Genomic DNA, 13,583 nt, shown 5'->3' with positions numbered 1-13,583 from the left:
CGCCTTAGCCATAGATGCATTGGAACTTGTCACTGTTGGTGAAAGGGGCTCCCAAATTGGCTGTTCTTTATATCAAGTTTATACCAGTTCTTTATACCAAGGACTTCATAGATATTTTCCATAGTTACATATACAAATTGATATTTCCATGAATCCATCATCCTGTAAGTGGAGTATCCATATCCATGGTCTCATCAGTGTGAACATTACTACTCCATGAAAGAAGATGTGGATCCACCCATGTCTTCTCCTTCAGAATCATTCTTACCTGTATTTTTCTTTAAAATTCACCCAAAATATGGGCAACCTTTCTCCAGTTCTTTTAACATTTTGCAGTTACCAGTACAACACTCAAGACTGTTTATTTGGTATTCCTCACTCTCAATACTGAATGGTTCACCAATTTTTTATGATACTTCTCATATGCAGTTTGTCACTGGAAAATACAAGCAGCAACACAGCATAGCGAGAAGACCAACTTGGTTTCAGTTCTGGCTTCTGACTCAGTTATTCTCTTAGTACCCTTAGACGAATCACAAAAATTATAGCTTACAAATGAGTTTTTGAGCTGCTTTGGTGAAGGAAGTTGCTACACGGAGAGTTCATGTAATTGGAAAAATAAAATTATATTAAGTGGGGAAAAAAGTTATGTGTTTCCTAGTGTCTTTATATTTTTCAACATTGAGGCTAAAATTGGGCAATTCAACAAGTTGAAACATTTATACATTTATTCTTCCTCATAACAAAATGTGTTTTTGTTATGCTCCACTTCCCTGCTCCCATCTAGCCTACTGTCAATTCCTTTCTACAGTGAGCAAACAAAAGCAATTTTATGTTCAGTTATGTTATAGTAATGAACTATACTGTAGATAACCCTATGGGCCATAAAATAACACTTTTTTTCTTAATAATAATGATAGCTAACATTTATATAGTACTATGTACCAGGCACTGTGATAAGCACTTTACAATAATTATCTCATTTGACCTTCAAAACAACCATGGGAGGTACATATTAATTTTATCTTCATTTTACAGGAAACTGAAACAAAGAGCAGTTAAGTGACTTGGCCAGGTTCACACAGCTAGTCTTAGATAGAATGTGAGCTCAGGTCTTCCTGACTTCAGGCCCAACCCTCTATCCACTGTACCACCTAGCTGCCATCATCTTTCTTGGCTCCTGGAATAATTTAAATATATCATTTCAAAATTTTCAAACTGTCTCGTGATTTTTTTCATTAAAGTACTAGAAGAAAAATTTTCAGAAAAAAAAAAAACTACTGTCTTTCAGTAGCAGCTTGTTACAGAAAATGTTCCATATGGTGAATTTGCATTGCTATAATTCTCCTCAGTTTTTATAGTATTATTAAAATTTTTAAAATATTCTTTTCATCTAATCCATCAATTTACATTCTATTGGCTTAACACTTCCCTTGTTGTTTTTTTTTAATTTTAATGGTTTTTTTTGTTTGTTTTTTAAGGACCTTCATTCTCCACTCTGACACCAAAGTCTCCCCTAGTGACATATTCCAGTGGTTTACTGATATTTATATTTATCTCCTTTTAATCCCCTCATAAAGTATTGATTTTGCTGTCACTGGAGAAGCTCAAGCAGGGACCAGATAGTTTGTCATGTAAGTCGTAGGCTAGATTCATGTTTCAGACAGTTGCTGTAATAGATAATCTACCTCTGAAGTCTTTTCTGACTGAGACTTACATGATGGATAGAGTAGCAAAGAGCTTCAGAAGATTTGAGTTTGAATCCTTATTTGAATTTGAATCCTGCCTCAGAAAGTTACTAGTGTGATTCTAGGTAAGCCTCTAAATTTATGTTGGGCTCAGTTGCTTCCTCTATAAAATGTGGATAATAATAGTATATATTTCACAAGGTTATTTTGAAGATCAAAAGAGGCAAGATAGAAAAAGCATTTTACAAAATTTAAAGCACCATATAAATCTCAGCTGCTGCCACTGTCACTGTTGCCACCACCACCACCACCATGACTATTTCTGCTGCTGCTACTACTACTACTACTACTACTACTGTTACCATCACCATTACTCTGACTACAACTACACCAACAGCTCCTCTTCCTACAACTACTACACACACCACCACCACCACCAACACCATTAGTTATAAAAATCAAGCTCTTAACAATTTTTTCTCTTGGTAGCCTGGACAATGTAATGACCATTTATGAGTTGTTTTTTGTTTTGTTTTGCTTTTTTGACGGTAGTTGGGGTTAAGTGACTTGCCCAAGGTCACATGGCTAGTTTTTGTGTTAAGTGTCTGAGGCAGGATTTGAACTCAGGTGCTTCTGACTCCAGGGCTGGCACTCTATTCACTGCATCACCTAGCCACCCTCATTTATGAGCTGTTGCAACATGGATTATCATTATACTAATGTATGACAAGAAATATCCCAGTTAATGTGTCAGTCTTTAATTTATACTTTATTGTGATTTGTAATACTTTTTCCTTTTTAAGAAGTTTTGAAAGACTATTTTAAATATATTCATTCACATTCTTCTCTCTTATCTTTCCTGTGAATGCATATGCATGTGTGTATTTTATGCATAGAAGTGTTTTTCTCTCCATTAAGGTGATATATGCTTTGATGTCTGAGGTCATGACTATATCTGCATGATGGTGGCAAATGAAACATGACCAGAAATACAGCCCATTCAATTTGCCATAGCTGGGCAGAGAGCTTGGAGAGGAGAGTGGTAATCTGTGAATACCTGTTATACAAAATCAGAGCCAATGAAGCTTTGAATGACAGCTCATCCTCTTGTGGTCTTGTATCTCCTATCTGTTGCTGTGTCTGTACCTGTTACTTAGCTTGTTGCCCTCAGAAAGTCTGGAACAAGGTTCCAATCATATGGCATCATCCTTAGTTCATGTGCCCATCATTTCTCAGTAGGACTTTTACAAATAGCTTCCTAATTTGTTTCCCATTTTCTAGTCTGTTCCTTCTTCATTCAGTCAAATTCAGAACTGCCAGTTATTTTTACTAAAGTAAAGATATGAAGATGCCTGTCCTTTTCACAAAACATCTTCAGTGATTCCTTATTGCCTCTTGGATAAAATCTGGCCCAGTAATATAACCCACCCACCCACCTTTCCTAGTCTTATTTCATGTTGATTTGCCTTTCTTTTGTTCTACTCAAACTGGCTAGCTGTCTTCTCAGAAATGTTCATTCTCTCGCCTCTGAGTATTCCCTCTTCACCTGCCTTGTAGAAGCCCTGGTTTCCTTCATAGTAGAGGTCAGGCACAAATATCTCCTATGAGATGTCTTTTCCTGATCTTCCTCTCATAGTCATCCCTAGATATTAAAACCTCTTTTGAAAATTAAATATTGGGGCGTCCAGGTAGCACAGCAAGTAAGAGCACCGGCTCCAGTGTTGAGAAGACCTGGAGATCGAATCCTGGGCTCAGACACTCAGCACCACACCCAGAAATAACTGGCCGTGTAACCTTGAGCAAGTTACTTAACCCCAATTGCTTAAAAAAAAAAACAAGAAAATTAAATATTATTTGAATATACTTAGTAACTATAAGAAGCAGCATGGCCCAATGGATAGCTATTCACTGTGAAGGCGTAGGAAGATCTACAGTGCCAGGTTCAAGTTCTGTCTTTGACACTTGCAATCTGTTTAACCATGGGCAAGCTTCTTGGTACTGTTGGCAAATCTCAAAACTACATGTTGCAAAGAAATTACCATCTTGCATTGATGAGAATTTCCTCACCTGGGAGTTCCCTAGATCAATGTAGAAACCACAGATGCAGTCCCTATCCTTAATTATTACTTGCATTTGTGTAGTAGTTCCTCATTAAAATATAAGCTCCCTGAGGAGAGGGACTTTTTTTTTTATTTGAGTGCCTTATGTAGTGCCCATGGCCCATGTATTAGACACCTAATAAATGTTTATAGAATTGAATATGTGGCTGTACAAGAGAGGCAATCTGGACATATTCCATTATTTTGATCAAGGACTATGGGTAGAATCTAGGGAGCTGAATTATTCAGTATGAAGGATGCTATGGACCATCTTCTTAAAATCACCTTTTATTTTATCTGAGTACCTTTAGGATGTGCTCCATTGTGACTCATGGCTTTGTGCTTTTTTGATAGCCCTAGATGACTGAGTAGGTACAGAAATTCACTCCTGTTTGACCAATAGAGTAAGGTAGGCATAATGCCACTGCCAGGGCAAAGGGAATTCTTGTCCAGCTTTTTTGACTATAGATGGTAAAGACCAGGAACAGAGCTATGGTTGCCAAAGTATTCTTCATCAAAATACTTGATGAAAGGAGCTTCATAAGTGCAAGTCTATAATATTACTCAAAGTGTTAGGCTGACATGCATCCTGAGAAAGTGGAGTGTTAAAATACAGAGGGTGCCAAAAGCTTCTTTCATGAATAAATATTTTTAGAAACATTAAAAATTAGAGTTGATAGCAACACCCAATGAGAACTAGAACACACCTATAAAGCATGTATGAGTTACTGAAATAATTCTCTTATTAAAACATGTTCACTTATGAAGGCAAAATGGACCAATTTGGTTTGTGTGCAGAAGCCTTTTGAAAATTGAATGTCATCCCCCCCATTCAATTCCAAAGCTAAACTTTAGAATAAAGAAGCACTAATTGAAATAACTTAACCATATAAAAAGGATTTGCCTGAAATTTAAATCTGATTTTTGTTCTCAGAGCAAACAAAGGATATCTTTATATGAGTAATGAGGTAAAGGATTGAGGCAATTATTTAGCTAATTCAAGCTAAAAATCCACGTTTGCCTCCTTTTTGTGAATATATCTTGCAGAGACATTTGAAGGCTAGATTATTTAGATATTTACTTAGTTATAAAGGTTCTGTATATAAATAGTCTCCACATTAATTTTCTAAACATGCTAAGGAGGTTGGGACAGAGCTGCTTTAAATTTTAAGTAAATTATTTTTCACAATATTTAGAACTCATTAGAATGTAAACAGTATAGTTTTTAGGCCCCTAGCTCTACTCTAACCTCAGACGAGATAAATTTACTGGGTCTGGATTTTGGAGGCTATTGTTGAATCAAGAAATGACTAACCTCTCTCTCTCTCTTTAGTGCCAGGACTCTGACCACAGAAGAGGCCTTAGTTTTTTAAATTTATGAATATAACTACCAAAAATGCTATTCTTCCAAGCTGTGAAATTCATAGATGTTCAGCAGATTTGCAGCTATGGTAAATAGATTTTCAGGGGGTAGCCAATTCTGTTTCCTTCAGAAGAAGGAAATATGCCATTTGGCTCCAAATTTGAACTTTGGATTAAATAATAAAAGTGATTATTATGTAACTTTCATACGTGCAACTATGACTGATTTAGGAATCACACAATGATAGTTTAGTTCTACTTGAGATAATATTAAAATGTAAGTTTTAGCAAATTCTTAAACTAAAAATGCTTTAGCAGGCTGGTTGTTTCCTTTAGCAACACCTTAAACTGACCTCATACCCCATCTTTTTTAGCTTTAAATCTTCTGATCCTGTGAACTTCTCTCCCTGCATCTTTAATGTGAGTTTAAGCTAATAAGAGACACCTTCCCACCCTGTTTCAGCTGTTGTGGATTGCAAAACTAATTATAAAATACATTAATTGTTATTAGGAATTTAAATAGTTTTCCAGTGTGAGTGGGCTAGGTCTACTTATTTTGGAAGTTTTTGAAGAAAGATTGTCAGAGAATTAGATTTCTAAGTGTTGTTGATTATTGAAATAAAATCTCATAAGAAAAGAAAGCTCAGAAACATAAATGATTAGATCTGTTCTTAAACTGCAGACAATTTCTATCTGAATTTTAATGTTGGTTGGTTTATATACAAGAAATAAGCACAGCAATTTTTAACAAGGATTAAAAAGTCTTAGATAACTATTTTTTAAACTTTAGATATGGTGTGGAAGACTTTGGAGGGTATATTTCTCGGTAACAGAGATGCTGCAATTGGCTAAATAATAAATTCATGAAAACAATGTTCCTCAAAGCTACATGGTGGGGACACTATCTCCCTATGAAGACTTATTTGTCTTCTTGTCTCACTGAAGGAGTGAACCACAAATAGTTAACTTTTTTTTAAACTTCTAAAACATAAAGGCACATTTGCAGTTACCTCTACTCTCCCCTAATTGATCTCTCCTTTTCTCTATCCCATCTTTCTTTCTTCCTTCTCTCTGTCCCCCCTCCTCCCCTCCTTCCAAATGATCACTGATACTCTTGACTTAGAGGCAGCTCCTTTGACCTAAGGAGATTATTGTAGATGCATGAAGGACACAGCAAGCTCCCCATGCTTTTTAAGGAGGGGATTTGGTTCCAAAATAGGACACTAAGCTTTTCAGCCTCCTGCTTATTTACCTAGTCAGCAGGAGACTGTGTCTCTGGGTGCTTAGTGGACTCCTGGGGAATCAGGAGGGAAACAAAAGCAAGCAGTGACAGCAACTTCAAATGTGGGAGTCTGTACCATTAAAGGAAGTAGTTGCTAATAAGGGCCTGTGAGACCCAGGTTTCCTTGGTTTCCACGACAGTTATTAGGTACCATAGAAATTGAATTGTCTCCAACAATGCTCTTGGGGGAGAAGGGGTGTTCCTGGTAACAAAGCAATATAGGTATGACTTGCAATAAATTGTCCTTCTGAGAATGCAAAGAGAACAAAACAGAACAAAATCTCCCTGGATTCTTGGGTCTTTATGTTATTTTCCCCTAATTTGATACACTTGACTTTTGGGGAAGAAGCCCCTGGCTGATGCTGTACAGTGTCTCAAACACTATTTTCCCCTTTTTGTTTAGAACTGAGCTTTGGCAAAGCAAGGATGTGAACAATTACACAGGTGGGCTACTCAGGGGGAGTGAAGCGATCAGGCAGCCAATCAGGGACTGGCAATCTCCAGCACTGCCAACATGCCCCTCCAGCACATTTCTGTAATCCCAGCGAGGGAGACTGCCAGCAATGGGAGAAGTTCATTGGGCAGAAACAAAGAGAAGAACAAGGAAGTGGAGGTAAGAGGAGGTTTGATTTTAATACGAAAGGACAAGCCAAGCCCCAGCAGCCAATCAGTATTCACAGCTCTGTGGGATGGATAGTGCCCTTGGTTTAAGAGCAGCTGCACACAAAGCTTCAGCAGGGTGACAATAGATTAGAATAGAATTAGGTGTGACTAATGAGAACATAACTCAAATGCATCTCAGAGTTCTGGAGGGAGAAAAAAGAAACTGAGACCAGGAGGACATTTGCTAAGAGAACAGGTTAGAATTCCTGCAGGCTGATTAATTTTATTATTTAAACAATAATAAATAAAATTAATTATAACATTTCACTGAGATATTACACTACTTTTATTGTAATATATCTCCCCCTAACCCACCCCACCCTTTACATATCCTGCCCCTGGTTTATGAATGAGGACAATTTCATTATTTTCTTTGCTGTTGATACATTCTAACAGTACTTCCTTTTCACAAGCCAGATAGGTGGAAAATAATTTCCTCATCAGAAATGTAGAGAAACCAATAATATCGTAGTAAATGACATTAAATTCAGTTTATATTCTCTCTCTCTCTCTCTCTCTCTCTCTCTCTCTCTCTCTCTCTCTCTCTCTCTCTCTCTCTCTCTCCTGTCATTCTCCACCCCACACTGTTTTACCTAAGTTTCATTTGCATTCTTTCTTTTTATGAGAAAGTCTTAAGTCTGAAACCTACACCACAAAAAGGTTATATGCAAGTAACTAAATATTGATATTATTGCAGCCAAAGCAGAGACCTTTCTAATTTTAAGAACAGCTGTATTTCTTATTCATTTCAGAGATGGTAAGATAAGAATGTTAGATGAGGATACTATAAAAAACTTTATAATAAACAAACCAAAAGAGAGATCCAGAGACTGAATGACAAGAAACCAAGCCCTGGAACTTAAATTTCTTTATCCATTTTAAACAATCTTTGCCTGGTACAAGGTTCTCATTAACCTTTTAAAGGACAAATGTGTGTGTTTTTTCTTCCAGTTTTGAACTTGAATCTTTTTCTTTAGAAGACTTAAGTATGTGAATAGTGAGGGAAGATACAATAGACAGTTATGTAAAGGAATGGATAGTAAGAGGGAATGAAATCTAGCACACTTTTCACAGCTGCTTTCCCCTTAGAAGTTCATATGACCTACTTTAAAAAAATAATTTTGAAAATCAACAGGTTATTGATGTGACTGAGATTATTAGATAGTAGAACATTTCAGATATCCTGAATGATTTAGATTGAAAGGCACTCTTGTTTCAGTAATTGCCTTGTGACAGTGCAGGAGATAGTAGTTTTAACTTTCATAAATTAAATATCCTTGAGAGGTGGCTTCAACTAGCAGCAGAAAGTTGTGTTCTCCCCTCCCCAATGTGTGTTATTTTGTTTGCGTGCTTCAGATTTGTTATGTAGCAAAAGGGATTGCTTTAAGGGGCTTTGGGGTAATGGTGGGGGTGAGGGTGATGGGAAATCAAACAATTTTAAAGTTAATGTCATATAGTAGAAAGAATGCTGTCGCTATAGCCAAAGGATTTGGGAACAAAATCCACCTGTGTGACCCTGGGCCTCTAGTCTTACTTTCTTCATCCCTAAAACAAGGGGACTGGACCTGATAGTCTATGAGTTCCTTTCCTGATACATATGGTGGTCCTGTGGCCATAGGTCTATACTGAATGAAATGTGCAAAGGTTCATGGTGACCAACAATGGGTTATGATTCTTTGATCTGTTTTAAGTAAGATAAGCTAAATTTTGATGATAATGCTGAATGGAGATATTAAATGGTGTGTTTATTTAGCATCCAAGAAGTCTTAACATCTATTTTTGGTAGGGTATCTAGAAACTATTTTATTTTTTTGTTTTTTTCTCTGCTTGGCTTTTATAAAAAACCTGTTTGAGGAGTCAGGCAACTCTTAGATGACTTGAAAATGGAAAGCATTCTTTTAATTGCTTTCAGGAAGTTTAATAAAACAATTCCATACTAAAAATAAGAAAAGCTGAAAAATTCCATCAAAACTTAATCAGCAGTTGTAGGCATTTAATGAAAATCTTGTCTTTTTAATATCTTGGTTTCAGTTATGGGTATGAATACGATGTTACCTAAAGAGAGGAATGCCCTTAGTGACAGGATGGCTTGATTATTAGCAACAAAGGAATAAGTGCCCTTACTATACATTAATGCCTCAGACTTTCCCAAGTCAGGTCTGTGTGACTTTGGGAAAACCATTAAATCTCTCAAAGTCTTCATGTGAGGGGATGATAATACCTGTACTATAGTGAATGAAATGATAAACAGGTAACATTTTGCAAAATTTAAATTACTACTATGTCAGTTATTCTTTGTTGCAGCTTTAGGAACTAGAGGTTGGGTCTTTGATTTCAACAATGTAGAGAACTCTCAGGTGAGGTTACTTCCTCCATGAATGTAGGTAGTTATCTTCTCTGAAACTTACTGTGTTAAAAGCAGGCTAGAGTGACTGTCTTGCCTTGGGTCATGCAGTCATTATGTGTCAGAAACAGTACTTGAACCTAGCTCTTCCTACTTCAAGAACAGCTCTCTACTAGTATTATTTTTATTATTATAATTATTACATATGTGGTGTGTTTATATTTAATCTAAAACTAAAAATGACCAGTCATCAACACAACTTGGAAATTAATAATTTTCTTAGGCTTTCAAATCCACTTTAATCCATGTAGGGTAGAATATCCTTATAAAGAAACTGGACATATTGAAAGAACCTTATGAAATAGGTATAAGAGGAATTTAGAGAAACCTGGCAAAGCCCATAATATCTGATTCAGGGTAACATAAGCAGAACCAGGGAAACAAGATACACAGACGCAACAATATCAATGCAAACAACATTGAAAGGCTACTGAATTCAAATAAATATAACAAACAACCATTGTAGGTTCACTACTGGGAGACACAAACTTTGAGCCTCCCTGGGTTCTTCCTTGTTTCCACTTGGTAGAAAGGAAGGGATTATAGGTATAGAGTAGCTCATATGCTACCAGATGTGGTTGTTTCCTTTGTTGGATTTTGTTTGATGTTTTCTAAGTTGAAGGGAGGATTTGATGGGTTTCTGGGGGGCTTATTGGTGACTTTTCTGATTGCTCCCTACCTGTGACTGAATCAATGAATTGGAGGGAGCTCTTAGTATGCAAACACTCCCTTCACCAGTGCAGATGAACAACTCAACTGAAACTGCTTGTTACCTTACCCACCTTATATTACTTTTAATTTATAACTCTAGAGCATTGACTGGGGATACTAAGAAGTTAGGTGAGTCACCTAGAGTCACATAGCTTGTATTTGACAAAAGAAAAGACTCAACCCACATCTTCCTGATTCCAAGGCTAGCATGACAAGAATTACATAGATAGTAAGTATTTTGGTACAATTAGTTTCCTTTGACAAAGAAAAAGAAAAGAATAAGAACCTTATTCTGGCAAGGTTGACTCTGACCAAGCAAAACATTATTGTCTTGAAAAAGTTAATCTACTTTTCTTTTTACCTAATTTAACCAATCATAGAATCTGGCATTAATGGTAACTTTATAACTTATAAGCTTTCCTTCTGGGATTAAGATGAAGGAAGGCATTCTTTTTTTTTTTTTCAAATGCTTTATTAACTTCTGGTGTACATCATTCATTTCCGCCAGTTTTTGAGTTACGAATTTTTCCTCATTTTTCCCCTACACACCTCCCCAAAACAGTGGTCCCACAGATATCCACTCCTCCAATCTGCTCTTTCTCATATCTTCTCCCCTACCCACTTTGACTTTTCCAGTAGGGCATGGTGGATCTCTATGCCCCAGTGCCTGTATCTCTTATTTCGCAATTACATATAAAATAGTATAAATAATAACACATGTGTGTGTGTATATGTTTTTTAAACATTTGATTTTAAAACTTTGGATTCCAGATTCAATCCCTTCCTCCCTTGTCACCCACCCTTACTGCAAAGATAAGCAATTCAGCATAGGTTGTATATGTGTAGCTATGCAAAACATTACCATAGTAGATATATTGTAAAAGACTGACTATATTTCCTTCCCTCCTATCCCACCTGCCACTTGTTCTATTCTCTACTTTGATCCTGTCCCTTTTCAAATGTGGGTGTTTGCAACTCACCTCCCTCACAGCCTGCCCTCACATCCATCATCCCCCCTATTATCCCTTTCCCCCCTACTCTCCTGTAGGGTGAAATACCCTATTTAGTGTGTATGTCATTCTCTCCCTGAGCCAAATTCAATGAGAATAAGATTTTGCCTTTTTGCCTTCCTATTCTTCCCCTCCATTGAGAAGCATTTTCCCTTGCTTCTTCTATATGAGATAGTTTACCCCATTCTGGCTCTCCCCATCTCCTCTTATATTCTTCGCTCACCTCTTAATTTCACTTTTTAAGTATCATCCCTTCCTATTAAATTGGTCCTCTGTCCTCTATCTCTATATGCTTATAAACATCTATACACACATTCATATATGTATTCATATGCCCATATACCCTCCTATATAGACATACATATATACATATATATATATATATACATACATATTTCTATTCACTTCAACTATTTTCATACTGAGAAAAGTTTCATCAGTTACAATTATTGCTTTTCCGTGTAGGGATGTAAATAGTTCAACTTTGATAAACTCCTTGTGATATCTTTTCCCTGTTTTCCTTCTCATGCTTCTCTTGCTTCTTGTATCTGAATGTCAAATTTTCTATTCAACTCTGTTTTTTTCATCAAGAATGCTTGAAAGTGATAAGCATCTTGGAGGTGGAGCTAAGATGGTGGAGTAGAAGCACAACCTCCTAGCAGCTCCGGCTTCCACCTCCCCCAATCAATGTAAAAAGGGGCCTCTGAACAAACATTGGAGCTGCAGAACCCACAAAATGACACAGGAAAGCTAACTTCCTGCTGAAGACAGCGTGGCAGGCCAGCAGGAATTGGCCAGCGCAGTGCTCTGGAAGCCGAGGCCAGGCCTGCATGAGCCAGAGGTTTTGGCCCCAGGGTGGGTCTGACCAGCCCACCGGAGAGACTCTGGATCAGCAGCAGCTGTGGCCATTTCCAGAGTTGTCAACACATAGATGCAAGGGACAGAGTGCAGTCAGTGCAGCCTGGATTTTGGGACCCAGTAAGTGGGAGTGTGTCGGCTTTTGCCCTGGGGCAAGAAGCCGCAGAAATGCCTGCACAGCCAGCCAGTGCCATGTGGCAGCTTCAGCTCCTGGCCTGCAGAGTGTAGGGGGACAAAGCACCAGTCTGAGGGGTAATCTCTCTTGCTTTAACCTGCTTGGATCTGGATTGCAGTCTAGGGTGGAGGTCCTGGGGCTTGCGACCAGCTTGCCAGAGCATGTGGAGGCTTCAGAGAGGGCACCTAATTACTATCTTCAAGAGCTGAAAAAAACCCAGCATTTGGGACAAAGCTCCCCTCTCTGGTAGCAGAGTCCTACTGTGGCAAAAAGGCCAGGAGTCACGTGACCAAGTGGCGACATGAGCAGGCAAATGAAGCAAAATAAGCAGAGCAATTCAATGTTACACTCCTATTTTGGGGACAAAAAGGATCAAAGCATGGGGCAGGAGGAAGACAGTGAAGTCAGAACCCCTGCACCAAACACTTCAAAGGAAAATACGCGCTGGTTACAGGCCATAGAAGACCTTAAGAAGCAAATAAAAGAAGTGGGGGAAAAATCGGGAAGAGAAATGAGAACAATGCAAGAAAATTACAAAATGAGAGTCAACAGCCTGAATGAGGAAAATAACACCTTAAAAAAGACTAACTCAAATGGCAAAAGAGGCTCAAAAAGGCAATGAGGAGAAGAATACCTTAATAAGCCAAATTTGCCAGATGGAAAAAAGAATCTCAAAAGCTCATTGAGGAGAATCATTACCTCAGAGTCAGATTGGACCAAATGGAAGCTAATTACGTTATAAGAAATCAAGATGTGTTAAACAGGTCCAAACAAATGAAAGAATAGAAGGCAATGTGAAATATCTCGTTGGAAAAAACACTGACAAGTAAAATAGACCCAGGAGAGATATTTAATTTAAAAATTATTGGACTACCTGAAAGCCATGATCAAAGTAAGAACCTAGAAATCATCCTCCAGGAAGTTCTCAAAGAAAACTGCCCTGATGTTTGAGAACCAGAGGTCAAAATAGAGGTTGAAAGAATCCACTGATCACCTCCTGAAAAAGATCCCAAAAAGAAAACTCCTAGGAATATTATATCCATGTTCTGGAATTCCCAGATTAAGGAGAGAATACTACAAGCTGCCAGGAAGAAACAATTTGAATATTGTGGAAACACAATCAGGATAACCCAGGATCTGGCAGCTTCTACACTGAGGGATCGAAGGGCTTGGAATATGATATTCTGGAGGTCAAAGGAGCTGGGATTAAAACCAAGAGTCACCTACCCAGCAAAACTGAGTATCATGTTACAGAGGAAAATATCGTCATTCAATGGAATAGAGGACTTTTGAGCATTCTTTTTTTTTTTTTTAATAAAATAGTATTTATT

The 13,583-nt window shown here is 37.6% G+C and overlaps 1 protein-coding gene across 5 annotated transcripts in view; it reads left to right on the top strand.

The window, feature by feature from the left end:
* Positions 1-13,583, top strand: part of MARCHF1 (membrane associated ring-CH-type finger 1) — a 1,238,958-nt gene that overhangs the window by 607,593 nt on the left and 617,782 nt on the right. Inside the window, exon 1 of one of the 5 annotated variants that reach the window (XM_069097667.1) lies at positions 6,874-7,044. The exons of the other annotated variants lie outside the window; for them this stretch is intronic. The gene's annotated coding sequence lies outside the window, so the exon portion shown is untranslated. Of the gene's footprint in view, positions 1-6,873; positions 7,045-13,583 lie in introns of those variants that run through there. 5 annotated transcript variants of the gene reach the window in all.

The sequence above is a fragment of the Petaurus breviceps genome, unplaced genomic scaffold (assembly GCF_028583685.1).
Source record: "Petaurus breviceps papuanus isolate PSGF00001 unplaced genomic scaffold, PetGlider_PUasm1.0 126, whole genome shotgun sequence".
Classification (NCBI taxonomy): domain Eukaryota; kingdom Metazoa; phylum Chordata; class Mammalia; order Diprotodontia; family Petauridae; genus Petaurus; species Petaurus breviceps.
This window is presented reverse-complemented; position numbering and strand designations above follow the sequence as displayed.